Below are 23,616 nucleotides of genomic sequence, written 5' to 3' on the forward strand. Positions count from 1 at the left end.
GTCAGATTTGGTCATTGTATTGGCTGATTTTGTTAAAATGCCTTTTTTTCTTTTTCTTTTTTATTATAAGGAATGGATCTCTGGGTGGGAGAAAAGAGTAGGGGTATACTGGGAGAAAGGGTGATAACAAATCTTAATAAAGATTTTTTTTAAGGAAATGTGAGTTTGACATAAAAGAAAACATGAGGCAAAACAGAGTTTGTTTATGCATGTTAAGTGAGGGGGAAAATATCTCTTTCATGTGAGAAAGAGACATAATCAAATAAGAAAAACAAGACTGTTTTGTGGTTATTTCATATCTTTTATTGAGAGTAGCAAAAGAATTAGTAGAAAGACAAAACATAGTACAAGAGAACAGTGATATATTGTTTGCTCTGAAAGGAAAAAATGTGGACACAAAATTGAGAAGATAATATTCCAGAGGAGATTTCGCAGGATAAAAATATTAGAGAACTGGGATCCTATTATTTGTATATTTATGACTTGCTTCATATTAGTTGGTCTCTTTGGGGATTTGCCTTAGTAATGATGAAAGGACAGATCGGTGATAGAATTATACCTAGACAGACTAGAGAGGTTGAGGTACCCACAGCCATAGAAATATAGATTTAGAGCTGGAAGGGGTCTTAGAAGCTACTAATCTGGTCCCTTCCCCCATTTTACAGGTTAGGAAATTGAGGCCTACTGAGGTTAAGTGACTGACCCAGACTCACAAAACTACTAAGTGTCTAAGGCTAGGATTTGAACCCGGGTCTCCCCAGTGCCCTAGCTACTACATCATGCAGCTTCTCACAAAAATCTTCATCATCCTGCAATTAACGGGGTTCTCGCTCATCAGCAATGAGCCTAGGAGATGGTGTGAGAGGTAGAGAGAAGCAGATAGGCTGAGCCAAGGAAAGTCTTGCCTTCCTGGACAACATGGCCCCAGCAGGTCCTTCCTAGAGACCCAGCCCCAACCACCTCTCTAGCAGCAGCATTGCTTCTTTAACAGCAGCATTGTTAGCAGCAGCATTTCTGTTGGCAGCAGCCCTTGCCACAGCCACAGCAGCCACAGCAGCCACAGCCACAGCCACAGCCGCTGCCACAGGAGCCACAGCCGCCACAGCCACAGGAACGACAGGAGCGGCAGCAGCGGACCACCACCACGGGTCTGCAGCAGCCACAGCAGCAGGGGCAGCAGGCAGAACAGCAGCCCCCACGGTAGCCACCAGAGCCACCGCCATAGCCACCAAGGCCACTGCCATAGCCACCAGGGCCATTGCCAAAGCGACCTGAGCCAACGCCATAGCCTCCATAGCCACCAGGGCCACCAGAGCCACCACCGTAGCCACCAGAGCCACCACCGCCACCATACCTGCCACCTCCACAGCCACAGCAAACCATAGTGTCAGTACAGAGGGTTCAGGTGAGGTGAGGAGAGAGAGGACTCAAGAGAGGTGAGTGAAGTCTGATGGTCTCCTTCTGCAGGGCAGCCCTTATATACTCTAGTAGCTGGGGTTGACCCAATATGTCGCAAGACACTTTCTTGTTGTTGTTTATCTCAGTTTCCATGACAGACCTTTCCTCAGTCTCTTGTTTTCTTCTTCAGTACGATGCTTTGGCAACTTGGATACTATGGCCTCATAGCTCCTTGACCTCCTCAATCCCTATTCCTTCTTTTCTTGATGCTATTTCAGCTAGTCCCACCCCTTCCCCAAATAGTCATACTTTAGCCCTCACCATTGCCCAAAACTCCTCCATCACCATGCAAGATGGTGAGTTCTGAGGTGCCCTTATCTCAGCACGATGTCCTGTTCCATCTTTCCCATTCTCCTAATGAGGCTACTTTTTTCAGTCAAGACTATCTTGACCCTTCCTAGATGAATTGATAATTCATTTATGAAATTATGAACTAGAGCAGGCACACCCAGGTCTTTGGGTATGAGCTGTGAAAGACTTCTATGATGAGGCAGCAATTCCATTTTAATAAGGTACAGGGGGTGTGGGCACAAAAACACAGAAATTACATAAAGAAACAGTAAAAGGATGTGCAGAGGCAGATAGCATGGGGGTAGAGGATGGGATGGAGAAGGAAGGTGAGCAGCATGGAAAAGAGAATTAGGAGGGGGAGAGGCACAGAGAATCACCCATGTAACAACGGATTCGATTTGGAAGCACTTGGCAGAATGGACCCAATGGAGAGGGAAGCATATTTGGGGGCAGGAGTTTTAGGTCTCATTTTATGGGGTTTAGGGGAGGAAAAGACTAACCCTTCTCTGTGCCTCCTAGGGGGTTAGTTCATTAATACTTCAAATCATCTCAAAGGTTCAGTAAAACTTTCAAGTGAACACATCCATATCATGTCAGAGTTATCCGTACAATCTTTGCTGGTTTTACTACAAATGTCTAAAACTTATTTGAGATTTGCTTATCACAGGACCAAAAATCTCCGACAGCAAGATGGCTTCCCCTGATTTGACACATGTTACCAAGATGTGATTTTTGGTTAATGTGTGATCCAGTGTGTAAGTTATGCTCTTTTGACCTTTGCAATAGTTTGTATGTGACTTCGAGGTGGCTCTTCACAATCTTACTTCCTGCTACTGCTACTTTATACTTTTGTTGTGTAATTCAGTTGTTTCAGTCATGGCTGACTCTTCATGACTCCATTTGGGGTTTTCTTGGCAGAGACAGTTTGCCATTTCCTTCTCCGGCCCATTTTACAGATGAAGAAGCTGAGGCAAACAGGGTTAAGTGATGTGTCCAGGGTCACCCACCTAGTAAGTGTCTCGGGCCAGATTTGAGTTCCCAACAATGAGTCTTCCTGACTCCAGACCTGGTGCTCTGTTCAAAATGGCGCCCCCTAGCTGCCCTGTAGTGAGAGTATGACAGATCTACTATAAAACCTTTACTTTATGAAGCTCCCTACATACTGGACAGTTGACTTGTCCTGATTTAAGTCAGTCCCATGGCTAAGGGTCACAGAGCTGTCATGAAAGCACTGTCTTGAGGTATTCTACAGGATAATGATAATAATAACAACTATAAATAACATTTCTATGGTGCTTTGAAGTTTGCCAAGTGCTTTATATTCACTTAGGTGGCACAGAGCGTGGAGTGTTGAACTCAAGAGTTCGGGAGTCTCGAGTTCAAATTTGGCCTCAGACATTTCCTGGCTCTGTCTGTCTCAGTTCTCTAATCTGTAAAATGGGAATACCGGTAGGCTCTACCGCCCGGAGGTGGCATGAGGTTCAAATGAGAAAACTTTTGTACAGTTTTGTTTAAAGCGTTGTATAAATGCTGTTGTTATCTCATTTGAGCCACCCAGAGACCCTGTGAGGTAGAGTGTCATGGGTTCCATTATCTCCAGTTTTACAGACGATAAAACTGAGGTTCAGAGATGCTACATGACTTACTTGTGATCACAAAGCTAGTCAACATTGAATGCAGAAACTGGAAGATCCAACACGTCACATGAGGAGGTCCCTCGTGCAAATGTCTGCTAGGGAAGGCTCTTTCCTCTTCCTGCGTCTTTCACGTGAGTACTTCATATTTTTGTCCTGTGACTGGCCCATCTTCTATTTGTGTAAGGCCTCTTAGAACTCCACCAACACACTCCCCCCTTCTCTTTCATGGCCACACCCCTCTTTGGTAGTCACAGCAGAACAGGGTATTCTGATTGGCTTCTATTTCTCGTTGATAAAAGTTAGCATACCCAACTATGAATGAGACAGAAGGTGCCTGATATCTCATGTTTTCCATGCTTTAACACCCAAGAACTACCTAACTTCTCTCAAAGAAATGAGATCCACATTTTAAAGGTCTATAAGAAAAATAGTTCCATACTTCCATTCTGATGAGTAACCAAGATTCACTCATTGGGAAAATCTTCCTTAAATTTGACTTTTCATTGATTCTGCACTTTAAACCTGTTTCTGTCTGTTCTTTTCCTTCATGGAGACAGAGCCCATGTTTACCATCTGCGAATGATAATGCTTATTATGTTCAAAGATAATTACTGTCACCTGACAAACCTCTTTTCTCTTCACTATATATTTTAGCAACATACCCTTTCTGAGGTTTTATTTCCTACCCTTTAATCATCTCGATGGCTCTCTAGTAACATCTCTACAACTTTCTCTTATCTTTCTTCAGCTCTCTTCTATGGCATCCTTTGAGCAAAAGATACCATGAAGGAAATGTATGATCAGAAAAGAAGGTAAGCTAGAGATTCACTGAGAACTAGAGACAACAAATGGGCAGCCTGAGTACCTCTGGGATACTTAAAGATGTAGAAGAAGGTGTCCAGCGAGGTGTGTATATGGAAAATCTGTGGGGGATGAGAGACCAAAATCACACAGGATAGAAAGACGTGAATGGGGTCTAACCTGAACCGTGCAGGGAGTACTCACCCTGATGAGATCATGGAAACACTGGGCAGGGGTTTTTATAAAGAGCTTTGGTAATGCTAAATCTAATGAAAAGGATTGGGCCAAAACTAGAAAGTCTAGATGATGATCAGGCCTCAAGGTCTCAAAAAGAAGAGGTCTTATGATGGAAGGAGTCACAACAAACATTAGCAAGGCATACCAAAATTGAGTCACATACCTAGTCAGTTTGAGAAGGATTTGAACCTGAGTCTTTCAAACGCCAATCAAGTAATCAGCAAGTGTTAATTAAGCACCTACTATGCACCATACCCAACAAGCAAGCCATTATACTATACTATGCTTTCATATATACTGGGTTCGTTGCAAGGAAATACTGCCCTGGTTTTCAGAGAAGAGACACAATGCCTCCTTTCCCCTAAAGTCCCAGCTCAACATTCAGGAGTAATCCTAACATGTCAGTGCTAAGTAAAAGAAGAGAGAAGAAAACAAAATGAGATAGGAAAAAGGCAATAACCCAATGAAAAGATTACTGTGACATTCTGGTATTTCACAGCCTGTTATGTGCCTCAGTAATATCTACCACTTCATATTGGAAATTCTCATTGGTGACCCAAAAGCAGTTTATTAGTTACAAACCAAATGCAACCCCATTGATATCCCATTGGGCTGCTTCTCCAAGCTAGACCCTAAGGTCCATAGATAGAAATGGCATGGACATGCTATCTTTCTGAATTTTCACCTCTTTTCAAATAATTCATACACCTCCCAGCTCCACTTCAGCCCAGTTCCCTCAGTCTTTGTCCACTGCCTTGTGGCCTTTGATTACCTTCCCTCCACTTCATTGCAAACTGCCCTGTGTCCTTGGACTTCTAAAACAGGATTGGTTCCATCTCCTCCATTTAAATATTGCACCCTATCGTGTCATGCTGCTCTTCCCATCTCGCACTCCTCCTTGCCAGTGTGGCCCAGCAGAGTCCTGTGGCCACACACACGTCGAGGAAGTAGGAGGGATTTAGGAGTAAGGTCAGCTTCAAACCAGCATCTCCAAATTGTTTGCAAAACAGATGTCCCAGGGGCACCTAGGTGGCTCAGCACCAGGCCTGGAGTCAGGAGGACCTGAGTCAAATCCAGCCTCAGACACTTGACATGTTTACTAGCTGTGTGACCTTGGGCAAGTCACTTAACCCCAATTGCCTTGCCTTCTCCCCTCTAAAAAAGTAAAAAATAAAACAGATGTCCCAGAAGAATTTTATATACAGTGTCCAAGACTGAGCTCATTACTTTTCCTCCTAAACCTGCTCTTTCTCTTGAAAGAGAGAAAGTTCTGTCTGTGGCATCACTATTCATCTCAATGACTAACTTCCAACCTTGAATTCTCTTTGGCTATTCCCAGTCTATCATCTCTTATGTCCCCTGTTTCCAATTCTGCCTTCTCAACCTTGCTCACATTCATCCCCTCTTCTCTGCTCTTACTTTTCCATTCCTAGTACAGTATTCTGTCTAGTCCTCCCACTTCTCTCTTCTCCAATTATCTTTTCCTCTGGAGCCAGAATAAGCTTTCTTATGCATAAATATGTCCAGGTCACTCCTTTTCTCTAAAATCTTCCTTGGCTCCCCATTGCCTACTCAGAAAAATTCCAATTCTTTTGCCTGGCATTCAAGTCCCTCCAAAACCTGGTATGACTTTCGCTTTCCAACTGTACCTCATGGTACTCCCTTGTACTCAGTCTGTCCTTTAGCTAACTCAGACATCTTCTTGTGCCCTGAATGTGCACTGTGTTCTTATTCCTCCATGATCTTGTTCAGTTTGTTCCCCATCCATGGGATGCCCTCCCTCTCCATCTTTACCCATTGAACACCCTCCCACTCTTTAAAGCCCAACTCACTGATCACTACCCACCTCCTCCAGGAAGTCTCCTTTGATCTTCCAAATGACCTCGTACTTCACACCACACATTTTGTTCAAACACACTGATAATGCAATATTATTTATTTTAACTGTCTGTGTTCATGGCCTTCTTCACCGTCCACTAGACTTTTAAATCCTTGAGGCCAGGCAGAGACTGTGTGTTACCCAAATGTATCTTCCCTAGCACTTAGGATAGTACTCTGCATACAGGTGGCACTTAATAAACAACTATTGACATATTGAATTATATCATCCCTGGAAACAAGATTATTCTCATACCTCGCTGCTCATTATCAAACCTACAATCAATTCTCAGTCTTCCTACTCCACTCCCTCCCTCTATCATGCATTACTGGACATCATTCTTCTCGAACTTCTGATCAGTTTACCAAGATTAGGATTGCCTTCCAGTTTCCTGTAGCTGGTCACTGGAGCATCATATTCTCTGAGAATCCAGTGAGTTTATTTTCATTTTCATCTTCCAGATGCTGAGGAGAGCTCTGAAAGCCAGGCCCTAACACTATGAAAAGCATTTGCTATAGTTTGCCCACCTTGACATCCCATCATCAATTATTCACCTGTGGCTATGAGCCTCCAACCATGAAGGTGCCCACACCTTAATTCTCTGTGGTTCAGGTTAGTGCCTGCCAACCCCTCTGTGTTCTTTTTCATGCCCCAAGAACCCAACCATGGTTCACAGTTGGCACTGGGGCTGGAGGTGATGGTGCAAATATTAATTTGGCATGCTTTCCATTACTGCCCTTTGTTTGAAACAGCCAACAGGGTGCCTCAGGAAGCCCTGGAACCCAGTGAAAACTATATGGATGGTTTTGTAAATCTATCATCCCAGACTGAATCTATAAACTTGATTCTTGAAGAAATAAATCTTCCCCCTTTCTTGAACTCAATATATTATGGTTCTGCCCTTAGTAGGTGTTTTTCTTGAGAAGACAACAGGATTTAGTGAACAGAGCATTGGATTGGGAATAAGAGGGCCTAGGTTTTAGTACCAGCTCTGACATTTACTACTTATGAGATCTTGATTTGGTAAACTTAGCTTCCTGGGTCTCAGTTTTCTCACTTGGAGAGTAGGGACATGGAACGATGAATTCTTGAGTTCAAATCTTTTCTTGCGATGTGAACACACACTTACAAGCAACGTCACCCTAGACAAGTCACTTTATTGCTCTGAGGCTGTTTCCTCATCTCTAAAGTGAAGATGTTGAACTCGATGGCCTCTAAGCTCCCTGCCAATTCACCTATGAAACTATATCTTTTAAGATCCTCTCTAACTTCATATCTACAGTTATACCACAACCCTACCCACTAATCATGCACTTTGAGTTGCTCCGTCTAGCAGTTCTGACATAACTCAAGTGTCTTACCCCAACCCCTGGGATTAATACACTGCATCGCATGGGGCTGGCAGGATACAACATGGCGGTAAAATGGAGCAATGATACTATTGGCACTGAAGCTATGACCTAGGTCTCAGGAGTAAAGGAAGGACTTCTGACAACTTAGCTAATTGGTCCATGACAAACCTGGAACTACCTTGACTAACAGCAAATGTGTAAACCCAGCTGGCCTTGCTCTATTCTCGCCTACAACCTGAGTCACCTCAGAGAACTTCACAGCAATGGTTGCTGCCCTTCAAGGGCCCCCTTCCCATTCTATCTCTTAGTACAATCCAGTGGGTTGGGAGACAGAGTTTTCATTGAAAAATAATCAATCCATCTGTTCTCCCCATCATGCAAAGGGATGCATCTTCTACTGAGTTCTAGAATCCTGTGATTCAACCAAAAAGAGCCATGTAATTTCATATGGGATCAGAAGTAGGGGGAAAAATGGGAACAAAGTTACATGTATTTTCAAAGTGCTTTTTTTTTCAGGTTGGATCTTGAGCAACACCCACCTTCCTTTTTTATTTTTTTTTTGAGGCTATGGGGATTAAGAAACTTGACCAGGTGCACACAGCCAGTAAGTGTTTGAGGCCAGATTTGAACACAGATCCTCCTGATTCCAGGGTCAGTGCTCTATCCACCATGTATCTTGCTATTTCTTGAAGCAATAAAAAAAGGAACTAAAATCACTAACCCTATTAACCAATGCTGCTTAGACCTAAATCCCGGACAGAGTACTGGCTGTGACTACTGATTGTGAGAAAGTAATGATTTAGATGAGTTACAGCTATTTTTTTAATCTGTAAAATGGGATAATAATATTTATATGAACTATGCCACAAGCTTTTTATGAAGAAGACATGTATTCTTCCCATGGCTCTACTTCTGACTCTCTAAATGCCTTCTTCCACCCAAGATCACTCAGCCCCTGTAGACCCTTCCTCTGACTGGTCAGTTCCTCTCAGGAGCTCAATTTTAAGGACAGTGACTAAGAAAGTAGGCATGTTCATTGCTTCATTGCTCTCAGGGTCCCTCTCATGAGTGACTTCTTTCTCTTCCACGATCTCTATGGTACCTTCTCCCAGACCTCCCACAACCATTTCTTAGCATCCTTTGTGTTTTATCTTCACCCATTTAATTATAGGCTCCTTGAGGGCAGGGGCTATCTTTCCTTTGACTTGTGTTTTTGTTCCCAGTGCTTAGCACTGGGCCTGGCACATAGGAGATACTCAATGAATGCTTGTTGGCTTGATTCGTGACTATGTAAAGTGAGTCAATGGTTATTGTTTTCATTGAGTCGAGATAACATTTTGGCATTTTTCCCCAGTGAGTAACGCAAAATTCATATTGCCTGCAGAAAAACAAGAAATGAGGGATTGAACTAGACCTCAGTAAGAAGTGCGTGAGGCAAAGGACAAAATGATTTATCTTAATTTCATAGCAACAATACATGTAGATTAAAGTCGTGTTGAAAATACGAGTCTATGTCAGATTTGGTCGTTGTATTGGTTGATTTTGTTAAAATGCATTTTTTTTCTTTTTCTTTTTTATTATAAGGAATGGATCTCTGGGTGGGGGGAAAGAGTAGGGGTATACTGGGAGAAAGGGTGATAAAAAATTTTAATAAAGTTTTTTTAAGGAAATGTGAGTTTGACATAAAAGAAAATATGAGGCAAAACAGAGTTTGTTTATGCATGTTAAGTGAGGGGGAAAATAGCTCTTTTATGTGAGAAAGAGACATAATCAAATAAGGAAAAGAAGACTGTTTTGTGGTTATTTCGTATGTTTTATTGAGAGTAGCAAAAGAATTAGTAGAAAGACAAAACATAGTACAAGAGAACAGTGATATATTGTGTGCTCTGAAAGGAAAAAATGTGGACACAAAATTGAGAAGATAATATCCCAGGGGAGATTTCGCAGGATGAAAAGATTAGAGAACTGGGATCCTATTATTTGTATATTTATGACTTGCTTCATATTAGTTGGTCTCTTTGGGGATTTGCCTTAGTAATGATGAAAGGACAGATTGGTGATAGAATTATACCTAGACAGACTAGAGAGGTTGAGGTACCCACAGCCATAGAAATATAGATTTAGAGCTGGAAGGAGTCTTAGAAGCCACTAATCTAGTCCTTTCCCCCATTTTACAGGTGAGGAACTTGAGGCCTACTGAGGTTAAGTGACTGACCCAGAATCACACAGCTACTAAGTGTCTAAGGCTAGGATTTGAACCCGGGTCTCCCCACTGCCCTAGCCACTACATCATGCAGCCTCTCACAAAAATCTTCATCATCCTACAATTAACGGGGTTCTCGCTCATCAGCAATGAGCCTAGGAGATGGTGTGAGAGGTAGAGAGAAGCAGATAGGCTGAGCCAAGGAAAGTCTTGCCTTCCTGGATAACATGGCCCCAGCAGGTCCTTCCTAGAGACCCAGCCCCAATCACCTCTCTAGCAGCAGCATTACTTCTTTAACAGCAACATTGTTGGCAGCAGCATTTCTGTTGGCAGCAGCCCTTGCCACAGCCACAGCAGCCACAGCCACCACAGCCACCCCCACAGGAGCCACAGGAGCCACAGCCACAGGAACGGCAGGAGCGGCGGCAGCGGACGACCACCACGGGTCTGCAGCAGCCACAGCAGCAGGGGCAGCAGGCAGAACAGCAGCCCCCACGGTAGCCACCAGAGCCACCGCCGTAGCCACCAAGGCCACTGCCATAGCCACCAGGGCCACTGCCAAAGCCACCTGAGCCAACGCCGTAGCCTCCATAGCCACCACGGCCACCATAGCTGCTGCCGTAGCCACCAGAGCCACCACCGTAGCCACCAGAGCCACCACCGCCACCATACCTGCCACCTCCACAGCCACAGCAAACCATAGTGTCAGTACAGAGTGTTCAGGTGAGGTGAGGAGAGAGAGGACTCAAGAGAGGTGAGTGAAGTCTGATGGTCTCCTTCTGCAGGGCAGCCCTTATATACTCTAGTAGCTGGGGTTGACCCAATATGTCGCAAGACACTTTCTTGTTGTTGTTTATCTCAGTTTCCATGACAGACCTTTCCTCAGTCTCTTGTTTTCTTCTTCAGTACGATGCTTTGGCAACTTGGATACTATGGCCTCATAGCTCCTTGACCTCCTCAATCCCTATTCCTTCTTTTCTTGACTCTATTTCAGCTAGTCCCACCCCTTCCCCAAATATTCATACTTTAGCCCTCACCATTGCACAAAACTCCTCCATCACCATGCAAGATGGTGAGTTCTGAGGTGCCCTTATCTCAGCACAATGTCCTGTTCCATCTTTCCCATTCTCCTAATGAGGCTACTTTTTTCAGTCAAGACTATCTTGACCCTTCCTAGATGAATTGATAATTCATTTATGAAATTATGAACTAGAGCAGGCACACCCAGGTCTTTGGGTATGAGCTGTGAAAGACTTCTATGATGAGGAGAAGTGAGGCAGCAATTCCATTTTAATAAGGTACAGAGGGTGTGGGCACAAAAACACATAAGTTACATAAAGAAACAGTAAAAGGATGTGCAGAGGCAGATGGCATAGGGGTAGAGGATGGGATGGAGAAGGAAGGTGAGCAGCATGGAAAAGAGAATTAGGAGGGGGAGAGGCACAGAGAATCACCCATGTAACAACGGATTCGATTTGGAAGCACTTGGCAGAATGGACCCAATGGAGAGGGAAGCATATTTGGGGGCAGGAGTTTGAGGTCTCATTTTATGGGGTTTAGGGGAGGAAAAGACTAACCCTTCTCTGTGCCTCCTAGGGGGTTAGTTCATTAATACTTCAAATCATCTCAAAGGTTCAGTAAAACTTTCAAGTGAACACATCCATATCATGTCAGAGTTATCAGTACAATCTTTGCTGGTTTTACTACAAATGTCTAAAACTTATTTGAGATTTGCTTATCACAGGACCAAAAATCTCCGACAGCAAGATGGCTTCCCCTGATTTGACACATGTTACCAAGATGTGATTTTTGGTTAATGTGTGATCCAGTTTGTAAGTTATGCTCTTTTGACCTTCGCAATAGTTTGTATGTGACTTCTAGGTGGCTCTTCACAATCTTACTTCCTGCTATTGCTACTTTATACTTTTGTTGTGTAATTCAGTTGTTTCAGTCATGGCTGACTCTTCATGACTCCATTTGGGGTTTTCTTGGCAGAGACAGTTTGCCATTTCCTTCTCCGGCCCATTTTACAGATGAAGAAGCTGAGGCAAACAGGGTTAAGTGATGTGTCCAGGGTCACCCACCTAGTAAGTGTCTCGGGCCAGATTTGAGCTCCCAACAATGAGTCTTCCTGACTCCAGACCTGGTGCTCTGTTCAAAATGGCGCCCCCTAGCTGCCCTGTAGTGAGAGTGAGTATGACAGATCTACTATAAAACCTTTACTTTATGAAGCTCCCTACATACTGGACAGTTGACTTGTCCTGATTTAAGTCAGTCCCATGGCTAAGTGTCACAGAGCTGTCATGAAAGCACTGTCTTGAGGTATTCTACAGGATAATGATAATAATAACAACTATAAATAACATTTCTATGGTGCTTTGAAGTTTGCCAAGTGCCTTATATTCACTTAGGTGGCACAGAGCGTGGAGTGTTGAACTCAAGAGTTCGGGAGTCTCGAGTTCAAATTTGGCCTCAGACACTTCCTGGCTCTGTCTGTCTCAGTTCTCTCATCTGTAAAATGGGAATACCGGTAGGCTCTACCGCCCGGAGGTGGCATGAGGATCAAATGAGAAAACTTTTGTACAGTTTTGTTTAAAGCGTTGTATAAATGCTGTTGTTGTCTCATTTGAGCCACCCAGAGACCCTGTGAGGTAGAGTGTCATGGGTTCCATTATCTCCAGTTTTACAGACGATAAAACTGAGGTTCAGAGATGCTACATGACTTACTTGTGATCACAAAGCTAGTCAACATTGAATGCAGAAACTGGAAGATCCAACACGTCACATGAGGAGGTCCCTCGTGCAAATGTCTGCTAGGGAAGGCTCTTTCCTCTTCCTGCGTCTTTCACGTGAGTACTTCATATTTTTGTTGTGTGACTGGCCCATCTTCTATTTGTCTAAGGCCTCTTACAATTCCACCAACACACGCCCCCTTCTCTTTCATGGCCACACCCCTCTTTGGTAGTCACAGCAGAACAGGGTATTCTGATTGGCTTCTATTTCTCGTTGATAAAAGTTAGCATACCCAACTATGAATGAGACAGAAGGTGCCTGATATCTCATGTTTTCCATGCTTTAACACCCAAGAACTACCTAACTTCTCTCAAAGAAATGAGATCCACATTTTAAAGGTCTATAGGAAAAATAGTTCCATACTTCCATTCTGATGAGTAACCAAGATTCACTCATTGGGAAAATCTTCCTTAAATTTGACTTTTCATTGATTCTGCACTTTAAACCTGTTTCTGTCTGTTCTTTTCCTTCATGGAGACAGAGCCCATGTTTACCATCTGCGAATGATAATGCTTATTATGTTCAAAGATAATTACTGTCACCTGACAAACCTCTTTTCTATTCACTATATATTTTAGCAACATACCCTTTCTGAGGTTTTATTTCCTACCCTTTAATCATCTCGATGGCTCTCTAGTAACATCTCTACAACTTTCTCTTATCTTTCTTCAGCTCTCTTCTATGGCATCCTTTGAGCAAAAGATACCATGAAGGAAATGTATGATCAGAAAAGAAGGTAAGCTAGAGATTCACTGAGAACTAGAGACAACAAATGGGCAGCCTGAGTACCTCTGGGATACTTAAAGATGTAGAAGAAGGTGTCCAGCGAGGTGTGTATATGGAAAATCTGTGGGGGATGAGAGACCAAAATCACACAGGATAGAAAGACGTGAATGGGGTCTAATCTGAACCGTGCAGGGAGTACTCACCCTGATGAGATCATGGAAACACTGGGCAGGGGTTTTTATAAAGAGCTTTGGTAATGCTAAATCTAATGAAAAGGATTGGGCCAAAACTGGAAAGTCTAGATGATGATCAGGCCTCAAGGTCTCAAAAAGAAGAGGTCTTATGATGGAAGGAGTCACAACAAACATTAGCAAGGCATACCAAAATTGAGTCAAATACCTGGTAAGTTTGAGAAGGATTTGAACCTGAGTCTTTCAAACGCCAATCAAGTAATCAGCAAGTGTTAATTAAGCACCTACTATGCACCATACCCAACAAGCAAGCCATTATACTATACTATGCTTTCATAGATCCTGGATTCGTTGCAAGGAAATACTGCCCTGGTTTTCAGAGAAGAGACACAATGCCTCCTTTCCCCTAAAGTCCCAGCTCAACATTCAGGAGTAATCCCAACATGTCAGTGCTAAGTGAAAGAAGTGAAGAAAACAAAAAGAGATAAGAAAAAGGCAATAACCCAATGAAAAGATTACTGTGACATTCTGGTATTTCACAGCCTGTTATGCCCCTCAGTAATATCTACCACTTCATATTGGAAATTGTCATTGGTGACCCAAGAGCAGTTCGTTAAATACAAACCAACTGCAACCCCATTGATGTCCCATTGGACTGCTTCTCCAAGCTAGACCCTACAGTCCGTAGCTAGAAGTGGCATGGACATGCTATCTTTCTGAATTTTCACCTCTTTTCAAATAATTCATACACCTCCCGGCTCCACTTCAGCCCAGTTCCCTCAGTCTTTGTCCACTGCCTTGTGGCCTTTAAGCACCTTCCCTCCACTTCATTGCAAACTGCCCTGTGTCCTTGGACTTCTAAAACAGGATTGGTTCCATCTCCTCCATTTAAATATTGCACCCTATCGTGTCATGCTGCTCTTCCCATCTCGCACTCCTCCTTGCCAGTGTGGCCCAGCAGAGTCCTGTGGCCACACACCCATCGAGGAAGTAGGAGGGATTTAGGAGTAAGGTCAGCTTCAAACCAGCATCTCCAAATTGTTTGCAAAACAGATGTCCCAGGGGCACCTAGGTGGCTCAGCACCAGGCCTGGAGTCAGGAGGACCTGAGTCAAATCCAGCCTCAGACACTTGACATGTTTACTAGCTGTGTGACCTTGGGCAAGTCACTTAACCCCAATTGCCTTGCCTTCTCCCCTCTAAAAAAGTAAAAAATAAAACAGATGTCCCAGAAGAATTTTATATACAGTGTCCAAGACTGAGCTCATTACTTTTCCTCCTAAACCTGCTCTTTCCCTTGAAAGAGAGAAAGTTCTGTCTGTGGCATCACTATTCATCTCAATGACTAACTTCCAACCTTGGATTCTCTTTGGCTATTCCCAGTCTATCATCTCTTATGTCCCCTATTTCCAATTCTGCCTTCTCAACCTTGCTCACATTCATCCCCTCTTCTCTGCTCCTACTTTTCCATTCCTAGTACAGTATTCTGTCTAGTCCTCCCACTTCTTCTCTCTTCTCCAATTATCTTTTCCTCTGGAGCCAGAATAAGCTTTCTTATGCATAAATATGTCCAGGTCTCTCCTTTTCTCTAAAATCTTCCTTGTCTCCCCATTGCCTACTGAGAAAAGTTCCAATTCTTTTGCCTGGCATTCAAGTCCCTCTAAAACCTGGTATGACTTTTGCTTTCCAACTGTACCTCATGGTACTCCCTTGTACTCAGTCTGTCCTTTAGCTAACTCAGACATCTTCTTGTGCCCTGAATGTGCACTGTGTTCTTATTCCTCTGTGACCTTGTTCAGTTTGCTCCCCATCCATGGGATGCCCTCCTTCTCCATCTTTACCCATTGAACACCCTCCCACTCTTTAAAGCCCAACTCACTGATCACTACCCACCTCCTCCAGGAAGTCTCCTTTGATCTTCCAAATGACCTCGTACTTCACACCACACATTTTGTTCTAACACACACATAATGCAATATTATTTATTTTAACTGTCTGTGTTCATGGTCTTCTTCACCCTCCACTAGACTTTTAAATCCTTGAGGCCAGGCAGAGACTATGTGTTACCCAAATGTATCTTCCCTAGCACCTAGGATAGTGCTCTGCATACAGGTGGCACTTAATAAACAACTATTGACATATTGAATTATATCATCCCTGGAAACAAGATTATTCTCATACCTCGCTGCTCATTATCAAACCTACAATCAATTCTCAGTCTTCCTACTCCACTCCCTCCCTCTATCATGCATTACTGGACATCATTCTTCTCGAACTTCTGATCAGTTTACCAAGATTAGGATTGCCTTCCAGTTTCCTGTAGCTGGTCACTGGAGCATCATATTCTCTGAGAATCCAGTGAGCTTATTTTCATTTTCATCTTCCAGATGCTGAGGAGAGCTCTGAAAGCCAGGCCCTAACACTATGAAAGCATTTGCTATAGTTTGCCCACCTTGACATCCCATCATCAATTATTCACCTGTGGCTATGAGCCTTCAACCATGAAGGTGCCCACACCTTAATTCTCTGTGGTTCAGGTTAGTGCCTGCCAATCACTCCGTGTTCTTTTTTGTGCCCCCAGAACCCAACCATGATTCCCAGTTGGCACTGGGGCTGGAGGTGATGGTGCAAATATTAATTTGGCATGCTTTCTATTACTGCCCTTTGTTTGAAACAGCCAACAGGGTGCCTCAGGAAGCCCTGGAACCCAGTGAAAACTATATGGATGGTTTTGTAAATCTATCATCCCAGACTGAATCTATAAACTTGATTCTTGAAGAAATAAATCTTCCTCCTTTCTTCAACTCAATATATTATGGTTCTGCTCTTAGTAGTACTTTTCTTGAGAAGACAACAGGATTTAGTAAAAAGAGCATTGGATTGGGAATAAGAGAGCCTAGGTTTTAATACCAACTCTGACATTTACTACTTATGTGATCTTGATTTAGTAAACTGAGCTTGCTGGGTCTGTTTTCTCACTTGGAGATTAGGGACATTGAACTAGGAATTCTTGAGTTCAAATCTTTTCTTGCGATGTGAACACACACTTATAAACAACATGACCCTGGACAAGTCACTTTATTTTTCTGAGGCTGTTCCCTCATCTCTAAAGTAAAGGTGTTGAACTCAATGGTCTCTAAGATCCCTGCCAATTCACCTATGAAACTATATCTTTTAAGATCCTTTCCAACTTCATATCTACAGTTATGTCCCATCCCTACCCAGTAATCATGCACTTTGAGTTGCTCTATCCAGCAGTTCTGACATAACTCCAGTATCTTGCCCCAACCCCTGGGATTAATACACTGCATCGCATGGGGCTGGCAGGATACAACATGGCGGTAAAATGGAGCAATGATACTATTGGCACTGAAGCTATGACCTAGGTCTCAGGAGTAAAGGAAGGACTTCTGACAACTTAGCTAATTGGTCCATGACAAACCTGGAACTACCTTGACTAACAGCAAATGTGTAAACCCAGCTGGCCTTGCTCTATTCTCGCCTACAACCTGAGTCACCTCAGAGAACTTCACAGCAATGGTTGCTGCACTTCAAGGGCCCCCTTCCCATTCTATCTCTTAGTACAATCCAATGGGTTGGGAGACAGAGTTTTCATTGAAAAATAATCAATCCATCTGTTCTCCCCATCATGCAAAGGGATGGCATCTTCTACTGAGTTCTAGAATCCTGTGATTCAACCAAAAAGAGCCATGTAATTTCATATGGGATCAGAAGTAGGGGGAAAAATGGGAACAAAGTTACATGTATTTTCAAAGTGCTTTTTTTTTTCAGGTTGGATCTTGAGCACCACCCACCTTCTTTTTTATTTTTTTTTTGAGGCAATGGGGATTAAGGAACTTGACCAGGTGCACACAGCCAGTAAGTGTTTGAGGCCAGATTTGAACACAGATCCTCCTGATTCCAGGGTCAGTGCTCTATCCACCATGTATCTTGCTATTTCTTGAAGCAATAAAAAAGGAACTAAAATCACTAACCCTATTAACCAATGCTGCTTAGACCTAAATCCCGGACAGAGTACTGGCTGTGACTACTGATTGTGAGAAAGTAATGATTTAGATGAGTTACAGCTATTTTTTTAATCTGTAAAATGGGATAATAATATTTATATGAACTATGCCACAAGCTTTTTATGAAGAAGACATGTATTCTTCCCATGGCTCTACTTCTAACTCTCTAAATGCCTTCTTCCACCCAAGATCACTCAGCCCCTGTAGACCCTTCCTCTGACTGGTCAGTTCCTCTCAGGAGCTCAATTTTAAGGACAGTGACTAAGAAAGTAGGCATGTTCATTGCTTCATTGCTCTCAGGGTCCCTCTTATGAGTGACTTCTTTCTCTTCCACGATCTCTATGGTACCTTCTCCCAGACCTCCCACAACCATTTCTTAGCATCCTTTGTGTTTTATCTTCACCCATTTAATTATAGGCTCCTTGAGGGCAGGGGCTATCTTTCCTTTGACTTGTGTTTTTGTTCCCAGTGCTTAGCACTGGGCCTGGCACATAGGAGATACTCAATGAATGCTTGTTGGCTTGATTCGTGACTATGTAAAGTGAGTCAATGGTTATTGTTTTCATTGAGTCGAGATAACATTTTGGCATTTTTCCCCAGTGAGTAACGCAAAATTCATATTGCCTGCAGAAAAACAAGAAATGAGGGATTGAACTAGACCTGCGTAGGAAGTGCGTGAGGCAGAGGACAAAATGATTTATCTTGATTTCATAGCAACAACACATGTATACTAAAGTCGTGTTGAAAATACGAGTCTATGTCAGATTTGGTCGTTGTATTGGTTGATTTTGTTAAAATCCATTTTTTTTCTTTTTCTTTTTTATTATAAGGAATGGATCTCTGGGTGGGGGGAAAGAGTAGGGGTATACTGGGAGAAAGGGTGATAAAAAATTTTAATAAAGTTTTTTTAAGGAAATGTGAGTTTGACATAAAAGAAAATATGAGGCAAAACAGAGTTTGTTTATGCATGTTAAGTGAGGGGGAAAATAGCTCTTTTATGTGAGAAAGAGACATAATCAAATAAGGAAAAGAAGACTGTTTTGTGGTTATTTCGTATGTTTTATTGAGAGTAGCAAAAGAATTAGTAGAAAGACAAAACATAGTACAAGAGAACAGTGATATATTGTGTGCTCTGAAAGGAAAAAATGTGGACACAAAATTGAGAAGATAATATCCCAGGGGAGATTTCGCAGGATGAAAAGATTAGAGAACTGGGATCCTATTATTTGTATATTTATGACTTGCTTCATATTAGTTGGTCTCTTTGGGGATTTGCCTTAGTAATGATGAAAGGACAGATTGGTGATAGAATTATACCTAGACAGACTAGAGAGGTTGAGGTACCCACAGCCATAGAAATATAGATTTAGAGCTGGAAGGAGTCTTAGAAGCCACTAATCTAGTCCTTTCCCCCATTTTACAGGTGAGGAACTTGAGGCCTACTGAGGTTAAGTGACTGACCCAGAATCACACAGCTACTAAGTGTCTAAGGCTAGGATTTGAACCCGGGTCTCCCCACTGCCCTAGCCACTACATCATGCAGCCTCTCACAAAAATCTTCATCATCCTACAATTAACGGGGTTCTCGCTCATCAGCAATGAGCCTAGGAGATGGTGTGAGAGGTAGAGAGAAGCAGATAGGCTGAGCCAAGGAAAGTCTTGCCTTCCTGGATAACATGGCCCCAGCAGGTCCTTCCTAGAGACCCAGCCCCAATCACCTCTCTAGCAGCAGCATTACTTCTTTAACAGCAACATTGTTGGCAGCAGCATTTCTGTTGGCAGCAGCCCTTGCCACAGCCACAGCAGCCACAGCCACCACAGCCACCCCCACAGGAGCCACAGGAGCCACAGCCACAGGAACGGCAGGAGCGGCGGCAGCGGACGACCACCACGGGTCTGCAGCAGCCACAGCAGCAGGGGCAGCAGGCAGAACAGCAGCCCCCACGGTAGCCACCAGAGCCACCGCCGTAGCCACCAAGGCCACTGCCATAGCCACCAGGGCCACTGCCAAAGCCACCTGAGCCAACGCCGTAGCCTCCATAGCCACCACGGCCACCATAGCTGCTGCCGTAGCCACCAGAGCCACCACCGCCACCATACCTGCCACCTCCACAGCCACAGCAAACCATAGTGTCAGTACAGAGGGTTCAGGTGAGGTGAGGAGAGAGAGGACTCAAGAGAGGTGAGTGAAGTCTGATGGTCTCCTTCTGCAGGGCAGCCCTTATATACTCTAGTAGCTGGGGTTGACCCAATATGTCGCAAGACACTTTCTTGTTGTTGTTTATCTCAGTTTCCATGACAGACCTTTCCTCAGTCTCTTGTTTTCTTCTTCAGTACGATGCTTTGGCAACTTGGATACTATGGCCTCATAGCTCCTTGACCTCCTCAATCCCTATTCCTTCTTTTCTTGACTCTATTTCAGCTAGTCCCACCCCTTCCCCAAATATTCATACTTTAGCCCTCACCATTGCCCAAAACTCCTCCATCACCATGCAAGATGGTGAGTTCTGAGGTGCCCTTATCTCAGCACAATGTCCTGTTCCATCTTTCCCATTCTCCTAATGAGGCTACTTTTTTCAGTCAAGACTATCTTGACCCTTCCTAGATGAATTGATAATTCATTTATGAAATTATGAACTAGAGCAGGCACACCCAGGTCTTTGGGTATGAGCTGTGAAAGACCGCTATGATGAGGAGAAGTGAGGCAGCAATTCCATTTTAATAAGGTACAGAGGGTGTGGGCACAAAAACACATAAGTTACATAAAGAAACAGTAAAAGGATGTGCAGAGGCAGATGGCATAGGGGTAGAGGATGGGATGGAGAAGGAAGGTGAGCAGCATGGAAAAGAGAATTAGGAGGGGGAGAGGCACAGAGAATCACCCATGTAACAACGGATTCGATTTGGAAGCACTTGGCAGAATGGACCCAATGGAGAGGGAAGCATATTTGGGGGCAGGAGTTTGAGGTCTCATTTTATGGGGTTTAGGGGAGGAAAAGACTAACCCTTCTCTGTGCCTCCTAGGGGGTTAGTTCATTAATACTTCAAATCATCTCAAAGGTTCAGTAAAACTTTCAAGTGAACACATCCATATCATGTCAGAGTTATCAGTACAATCTTTGCTGGTTTTACTACAAATGTCTAAAACTTATTTGAGATTTGCTTATCACAGGACCAAAAATCTCCGACAGCAAGATGGCTTCCCCTGATTTGACACATGTTACCAAGATGTGATTTTTGGTTAATGTGTGATCCAGTTTGTAAGTTATGCTCTTTTGACCTTCGCAATAGTTTGTATGTGACTTCTAGGTGGCTCTTCACAATCTTACTTCCTGCTATTGCTACTTTATACTTTTGTTGTGTAATTCAGTTGTTTCAGTCATGGCTGACTCTTCATGACTCCATTTGGGGTTTTCTTGGCAGAGACAGTTTGCCATTTCCTTCTCCGGCCCATTTTACAGATGAAGAAGCTGAGGCAAACAGGGTTAAGTGATGTGTCCAGGGTCACCCACCTAGTAAGTGTCTCAGGCCAGATTTGAGCTCCCAACAATGAGTCTTCCTGACTCCAGATCTGATGTTCTATCCACTGCACCACCTAGATGCCCACTTTGTACTGGCTATTTTTAATTTATTTGTTATACTGACTAGGTGATTAGGAGAGCAGAACAAGATACAATTTTAAAATACTAGAGCATCACTCTCATTTTGGCTTTACTTCTCTTTCTAGTCAATCTCAACAATATACCTTCCTCAATCCTGAAGTTCTTTGTGTGCCTCTGGGCATCCTATTACACCATCCCCATTAACACCCAATCACAGGTAAGTCCCACTATCTGCCTTCTCCAATCCTACTCCATAAATGTTGAAGAAGTACAAGAGATATATCTTGAGAACAGGAATAGTTTTGTTTTGTTCATTTTACCCATAGCACTTTGCAACAAATGACCCTAGAATCTGGGGGAGGGGAGCCCACTAAGTTGCTTAAGGAAGGACAGACCAGTTCAGGTTAGAATGCAAGTAGGCAACTTTCCCATGCTGATCAGTAGTGAGATCAATCCCATGGGCAGCCCCTGTGCTTCCAGCCTCCTGAGCAAATTAGGGAGAGCCAGTGAGAGGACAGGTTGTGGCGTGTTTGTCCTTCGTTTTCGAAGAGGACCATGACAACAGGGAAATGATGACATGACTTGCAGTTGACTTTGATTTGAGCAAGGAAGGGCTGTACAAAGTCACCAGCCTCACTTTCTCCTCCAGAGCCATCTGGGTCCAGTGGCTTGATATTCACCAGGATGACTGGAGATGGCCCTGAATGCAGTGGGAGACCCTGGCCCTTTTAGGCTCAGGCCTTTTCATGTACTCACTTAGAATGAGGTGATGTCCATTCAGTGAATGGGCCTCTTTAAGAAGTGACTCAAGGGATGGCCCCTTTAATTAGAAAAAAAGAAAAAAAATCAAGCTGGGAAGGGAAGACCCTCAGGGTTGCTGTTCCAAAGAGAAACAGTTACCATTGACATTGACTTTAAGCCAGGAGGGCCCAAAATACAGCCATTAAGTGTAGTTTCAGCAGGGACAGATAGACAGACAGAGACAGAGAGAGACTAGGAAGAATGGATGAGAGAAGGGAAAATACCTTGATCTTCAAAAATGGGAAGAGAATAAAGTCTGCAGACTATAGACCAGTGAATTTGACCTGGTAATGTTGTAGAAAAGATAGAAGGAATTGGTACAATAGTAAAATAGATGAATTAAAAACTGACCATATTCGAAGAGCATCATTGATGGTACAATTTATTTTTTTTCCTTTTTTTATTTTATTATTATTTTTTTAATTTTTATTTTTAGTTTACAACACACAGTTCTACATAATTTTGAGTTCCAGATTTTCTCCCCTCCCTACCCCCTCCTTCCCCAAGGCAGCATGGAATCTCATATAACTACCACATACAACTTTGCATTGAATTAATTTATACACTAGTCAAGTTGTGGAGAAGAATTATGACCAATGGAATGAATCATGAGAAAGAAGAAACAGAACCAAAAATAAAAAACAACCCAAAAACAAAAACAAAAGAGAAGAAAAAAATGCGAGCATGAAGTGTGCCTCAATCTGCATTCAATCTTCATAGTTCTTTCTCTGGATGTAGATAGTATTCTCCATCGTGAGTCCTTTGGAGTTGTTTTTGCACCTTGTGTTGCTGAGAAGAGCGAAGTTTGTCAGAGTTGGTCCTCACGGAATCTACATATCTGTGGTTGTGTACAGTGCTCTCCTGGCTCTGCTCCACTCACTCAGCATTATGTCGTGTAGGTTTTTCCAGGTTGTAATGAAGTCCGTATCATCCCCATTTCTTATGGCACAATAGTATTCCATTACCTTCATATACCACAGCTTGTTCAGCCATTCCCCAATTGATGGGCATCCCTTTGATTTCCAATTCTTGGCTACCACAAAAAGAGCCGCAATAAATATTTTTGTGCACATGGGTCCTTTTTCTGCTTGTGTGATTTCTTTGGGATACAACCCTAGAAGTGGTATTGCTGGGTCAAAGGGTATGAACATTCCTGTGGCCCTTTGGGCATAGTTCCAAATTACTCTCCAAAATGGCTGGATCATCTCACAACTCCACTAGCAATGTAACAATGTTCCAATTTTCCCATATCCTCTCCAGCATTTATCATTTTCCTGTTTTGTTATTTTAGCCAATTTGACAGGAAAGATGTGGTATCTAAGAGTTGTTTTGATTTGCATTTCTCTAATCAGTAGTGATTGAGAGCATTTTTTCATATGCCTATAGATAGCTTTAATTTCTTCCTCTGAAAACTGCCTGTTCATATCCTTTGACCATTTCTCAATTGGGGAATGGCTTGTATTCCTATATATTTGGCTCAGTTCCCTGTATATTTTAGAAATGAGGCCTTTATCAGAGATACTAGTTGTAAAGATTTTCTCCCAATTTTCTGCTTCCCTCCTAATTTTTGTTGCATTGGCTTTTTTGTACAAAAACCTTTCAATTTAACATAATCAAA

The 23,616-nt window shown here is 43.0% G+C and overlaps 1 long non-coding RNA gene across 4 annotated transcripts; it reads left to right on the forward strand.

The window, feature by feature from the left end:
* The first annotated feature begins 3,343 nt into the window (after positions 1-3,343).
* LOC118846667 lies at positions 3,344-22,545 on the forward strand. Of its 4 annotated transcripts, XR_005010210.1 has the most exons (9): positions 3,344-3,517; positions 4,135-4,198; positions 9,833-10,612; positions 11,603-11,690; positions 12,540-12,707; positions 13,324-13,387; positions 19,019-20,855; positions 21,323-21,414; positions 22,506-22,545. It is a non-coding gene; the product is annotated as an uncharacterized LOC118846667 (long non-coding RNA). The 4 variants fall into 4 exon arrangements; XR_005010207.1 differs by having other exon boundaries at positions 9,833-11,690; XR_005010209.1 differs by having other exon boundaries at positions 9,833-11,690; positions 22,510-22,544.
* Positions 22,546-23,616: the final 1,071 nt, after the last annotated feature.

This window comes from Trichosurus vulpecula, chromosome 4 (assembly GCF_011100635.1).
Source record: "Trichosurus vulpecula isolate mTriVul1 chromosome 4, mTriVul1.pri, whole genome shotgun sequence".
NCBI classification, from domain to species: Eukaryota; Metazoa; Chordata; class Mammalia; order Diprotodontia; family Phalangeridae; genus Trichosurus; species Trichosurus vulpecula.